The sequence below is a fragment of the Rhinolophus sinicus genome, chromosome 5 (genome assembly GCF_057876585.1).
Source record: "Rhinolophus sinicus isolate RSI-liver-muscle chromosome 5, RSI-T2T, whole genome shotgun sequence".
Lineage (NCBI taxonomy): Eukaryota > Metazoa > Chordata > Mammalia > Chiroptera > Rhinolophidae > Rhinolophus > Rhinolophus sinicus.
This window is the reverse complement of record NC_142505.1, coordinates 72,098,571-72,103,832: the sequence shown is the minus strand read 5'-3', so window position 1 is coordinate 72,103,832 and position 5,262 is coordinate 72,098,571.

Below are 5,262 nucleotides of genomic sequence, written 5' to 3'. Positions count from 1 at the left end.
GGAGGCCCTGGGTGATAACATTGGGTCCATCCCTGGCCTGAGTCTAGAGGGCAGGGTTGAGGATGGTCGGGGTTGGGCTGTGGACCTGGGCTGCAGCTCCTCCCAAGGTCATGGTCAGTGGGAGGATGTGCCCTGTGCCTTGTGCACAGCTGCTGGGTACGTGTGTTGGTGAGTGGAGGAATCTTCCTGCCCCAGCACCACATGGTTCCTTAGCTGCCGTGTGGGCTGAAATTCCTTTCTTCAGCACCAGTGGGATTTTTCAGAAGGAACAATGTCAGGGAACCCAGAAAAACAAAAGGGCAAGTCACCCAAGGCATTACTAGAACATGAAACATTCTCTCGGTGCAAAGTCCGAGCCCCAGTTCCCAGGGCCCTGCTAGGTTTAGGGCTGTCCTAGGACAGCTTCCGCTGGAGCCCCCAACGGCTCTGGTCCGGCCCTGCCCTCCCAGAACCCACCACCCATCTTCCTGTCTGGTGCTGGTGCACTCCTACCTTTAGGGGTGGGGTCCCTGGAAAGGTGCAGGAGACAGGCAGAGAAAGCTCGTGGGTCACTGGATAAAGGGCCTTTGCCACAGTACGGAATGTGTACATTTCCCCATAGGCATGGAAGGCCATGGGGTATTTTTATTTTTATTTTTTAACTTTTATTTATTTGTGTTTTTCCAGGACCCATCAGCTCCAAGTCAAGTAGTTGTTTTAATCTAGTTGTGGAGAGTGCAGCTCACAGTGGCCCATGTGGGGATCGAACTGGCAACCTTGTTGTTAAGAGCACCGCGCTCTAATCAGCTGAGCTTACCGGCCGCCCTGCCATGGGGTATTTTGAAGCAGGGATAAGAGTTGAACTGATTTGTATTCTGGAAAATTGTCCTGGGAAGCAGCCCCTTACTCCCATCCCTGCCTCTCAGACATCTGGCTTCCCCTTTGGACCTTTGCTCCCTCCTGGGTGGGTGGCCTGGAGCACTGACCCAATCTGGCTGTGCAGGTGGCGTCTCCCCACTCCTTGTGGTGAAGCTCGGCGTTCTTACGCATGAATCCCTGTGACGTTGCCGTGCACTGAGCGCTTCCCTTCTGCCAGGCACTATTAGGCCATCAGAGCATGGGGGCTCAGGGTTGAATTGGATATGCTTCCTGCCCCAGGGGAGATAGCACACAGACCTCTTCCCTCCTGGTTCCTGCCCTGGTGGGGCAGGTACAACCTCAGAGGAGCTCTCAGCAGATTCCCAGTGTGCTCCCTGTGGCCATGCCTGGCAGCCCCTTAGGCCCCAGCAGGTGGGTCCTGTGCAGGGGTGTGGATGGAACTGTGGAGTGTGAGCCGGTGTGCCCTGCCTTTTCAGGGTGGAGAGCGATGTGTGAGTTGACTGCCAAGGGTAGGTGTGTTTATGGCCCTATGAGTGGCAGGTATGTGTAGAGTTGTGCTGTGGGTGGTAGGTGTGTCCAAGGGGGTGTGTTTGGGGCTCCTGGGTTGGAGGCCAGCAGGGCTGCTTTCCGCCGCTCCCTCTGCCCCATTTCTCCCCCCCTGCTCCAGCCCTTTTCGCTTTGGCCATGCTTGGGTGGATCTGGACTAGTCAGATCCCTGGGCTTTGCTGAGATCCTTCTAGGCCCACCCCTCTGCCTGGGGAGGGAAAGGAGGAACTCCTGTGTTAGGCAGGTCTGTTCCCAAAGGCCTTAGTATCCATTTCACAGACCCCTTCAAACCAAGTTCTCTGGGCCAGTGGCCCTCCAGAGGGGCCCCCACAGCTGGGTGTTGGCCTGAAGCCAGGACCACTCCCTCCCCAAGTCCTGGAGCTGGTCAGGCTGGGTGCCCACATACCCCGCAGTGGCTGGGGTCTACTTTTATGTGTACCAGCTCTGCAGAACGGCTCCTCACCCAGCAATTAAGAGAGCTGGGCCGGCCAGTACAGCCAGCGGGGTGTGGGTGGGCGGTACCAAAACTTGGCAGCTCTGCCAGAAACCAAGGCCCTGCCCAGATGTGTGTGTGTGGGGGGGTGGACACGACTCTGGAGGGCCAAGCTGGGCGTCTCAGGGAACCGGATCCTTGTTAGCTTGTTCCTGCCAGGCAAACCAGTTCCTGGTCCCCAAGCCGGCTTGGTGGCTCTGGGGCCAGCAGATTACAGGTGTCACTGTAGTGGCTCCTGCTTTAGGGAAGCCCCTCCATCCCACCCCTGGCAGGCCCCATCCCCAGCAGACTAGGCCCAGGCAGCCAGTTCATTCCAGAACGGTGGTAACCCCCCACACTGGGCCCCCTGCCCCCGGTCCCTCCTGTTCTTAGGTCAGATAATGTCATGCCTTTCAGCTGCTCCCTGGGCCCCTCAGTCTATCACTTGAGGCCTCTGAGTCATGGACAGTGGTGCTCCTTCTGACCTCAGCAGGGCTCTCACAGAAGCCTTATCCGAACTCATGGATGGTAATCCTCCTCCCTGTGCCCACAGCCCCGTATGCCTCTCTGCCAGCTCTCCTCGTGTTGCTGGAACCACCCTTTCGCCTCTCTCCACTGGGTTGTGGGCCTTGCCTGGGAGAGCTATGTCTTGTTTTCATCCCCAGAGCCACTCTGGCTCCAGCCCAGAAGGCACTGGGGGGAGGGGCTTTAGAGTCAAGAGGGACCAGAACCCTCCCCTGACTGGCATGGGTTTGAGCTGGGGGTTGGGTGAGGTAGGTGGGGAGGACTCCTATTCTGAATGTTCATTCACCCACGAGTACCTGGTGGGAACCAGGTCTGTCAAGCACCAGGCTTCCTGAGCCAGGTACCCACTGTTCACTGCACAGTGACGTGTTGCTGCCTCCCTCAGGACCTGGTCTGGTTCCCAGCTGAGGAAGCTGAGGTGGCCATGGCCTCCGCCCTCTTGGCCATTTTCTGTGCGTGAGGGAAGGACAACACACACATGTCCGTGTAGTCACCGGGCCAGGCAGGAGAAAGAGAACAGAAGAATCTAGAGAGTGCAAACATGGTGATCGAATCAGCGGAGCATGGAGAAGGCAGAGGGAGCCTGTTGGTGCGTGAGAGTAACTTTTTCTGAGACTGGGGGGCTGGGGCTGTAGGTATTAGTGGGCCTTTCTCCAAAACGAGTGCAGGCCCCACAGTGACAATGCAGATTGCATAACCTCCCACCCTAATGGGTGGGGACTTAGCCCTCTATTGGATTCAGAAAAGAAAAAGAATGTGCAAGTGAAATATGTCACGTGCTGTGAGGTGTGAGTGCCGTGGAAGTTCAGAGGAGAGCTGGATCACTTATCACTCCAGGTCATGGGGTGGGGATGACAAAGTTTGACTAAACTTTGGTGGCTCTTCTGAGCTCTCGTTAGACTAGGCCCGACCTTGGAAGGTCTCCTTTCTTGTACAGTCCAGTTCTAGCAAGAATTCTAAGTTAGTTAAACCAGAACCCCCCCATCCTTCATATTGGGTCACCTTCCATATTTAATCTGGTTCCTCACCCTCCAGCATCCCCCAGGTGATGTCAAATCACTGGCCTCCCACAGTGAGAATCCTGTGAGGACTATTTAGCTAAGACTTCCCTCTCCCCTGAAGTTTTCTTCCTTTCCCCCCCTTCTTCCGCCTCCCCTCCCACCCCCCTCCAGTTCAAGCCGTTGTTTCTCAGTCTAGTTGCGTAGGACACAGCTCCCTGGCCCATGCTGGTGTTATGAGCCTTGTACTCCCGCCGGCTGAAGCAGTCAGTGGGCCGCTCACGGCAGCTCTCACCAGCTGCTCGCCTCTCACACTGGCCACCAGCCGCTCATGGCAGCACATGGTAGCCCACAGCAGCACACAGCAGCCCGCAGGAGCTCACTATGGTTGCCAGCCACTCACACTGGCTGTCGGCCACTCACGCTGGCCACCGGCTGCTCATGGTGGCACACAGTAGACCGCAGCAGCACTCAGCAATCCAGGGCAGCTCCTGCCAACCTCTGGCTGCTCATTGCAGCCCAGCTCCCGGGAGAGCTGTTGTTCACAATCTTAGCTGTAGAGGGCGCAGCTCACTGGCCCATGTGGGAATCGAACCAGCAACGGTCAGTGTTAGGAGCACAGCGCTCCAAACACCTGAGCCACCGGGCCGGCCCCTGAAGTTTTCTCTTAGTGATTTTCCATCCACTACCCGCCACTCTGCCTCTTGGCTATAAATTCGACTTTTCCTTGTAGTATTTGGAGTTGAGCCCACTCTCTGTACCCTACTATAAAACCCCATTGCAGGAGCCTCCCCCTCCCGAATAAAGTCTTCCTTACCATTCTTTAACAAGTGTCATGAGTAATTTTTTTCTTTAACGAGGGTAAGCTCTGAGGAGGGCTAGTTGGGGGGATTTCCTCAGGAGCAGCATGGAATGAGGGCATCCACGATGGGCCTGGACTTGGATACAAGGAAGTGTGGGGGAGTTCTGGGGGAGGGTCCTGTCTGGAAACAGGTGAGAGGAGGCAAGAGGGATCCCCAAAAACATGGTTCACTGACACAAGAGGACTTCACATCCTGTGTCTGTGGGTGGGTCCCTCAGACGGTGCAGGGAAAGAGCCAGAACCAGGACTAGCTTTATGTGTGTGCGGCCTATGCAGTTACACAGGGTCCGACACTTGGAATGCTCTGATGTCACCATGTGATGTTTGAACAAAGGGCCTCGAATTTTCATTTTGCTCCGGGACCTGCAAATGATGGAGATGCTCCTGGCCTAACCAAAGCCTTGCAAGGAAGGACAGGAACAGGGAGAAGGAAACAGCAGACACCTGGAGGGTAGAAGAGACAAGGCCTGAGCAGGTGACTTGAGCTCCATGGGCTGAGCCCTGACGCTCCCAGGTTTCTCAGAGGGCAGGGGTGGCTGCATCACCTGCCGCTGCCCCCACCCACCAGCCCTCAGGGGAGGGTCCATCTTTTCCTAGCCTGGCCTTCCAGGACTCACTCTGAAGGAAGAGAAGCTGTATTTTCAGTAGCCTAGGAGTATTTTCAGTACTCCAGGGTTTGTCATCTCTGTCAAGAAACTTTTTTTTTTTTTTAGCTTTATCTAGTGTGTTCTTTGTGGATCCATTCCCCTCCCCCCATTTTAAGGTATAATTTATGTGCAGGAAAATTCACCCTTTTTAGGGTTCAGTTTTTAGAGCTCTGACAAATGCACAGTTGTATAACCAATCCTACAATCAAGATACAGTTCCATCATCACCCCAAATTCCCTGGCGCCCCTCTATAATCAGCTCTCCTCCACCCCAAGGCAACCAGTGATCCGCTTTCTCAATTACCTTGTTTTTTTTATTCCCCCCCCCCTTCTGTGAGCCTTGTTTAAAACTGC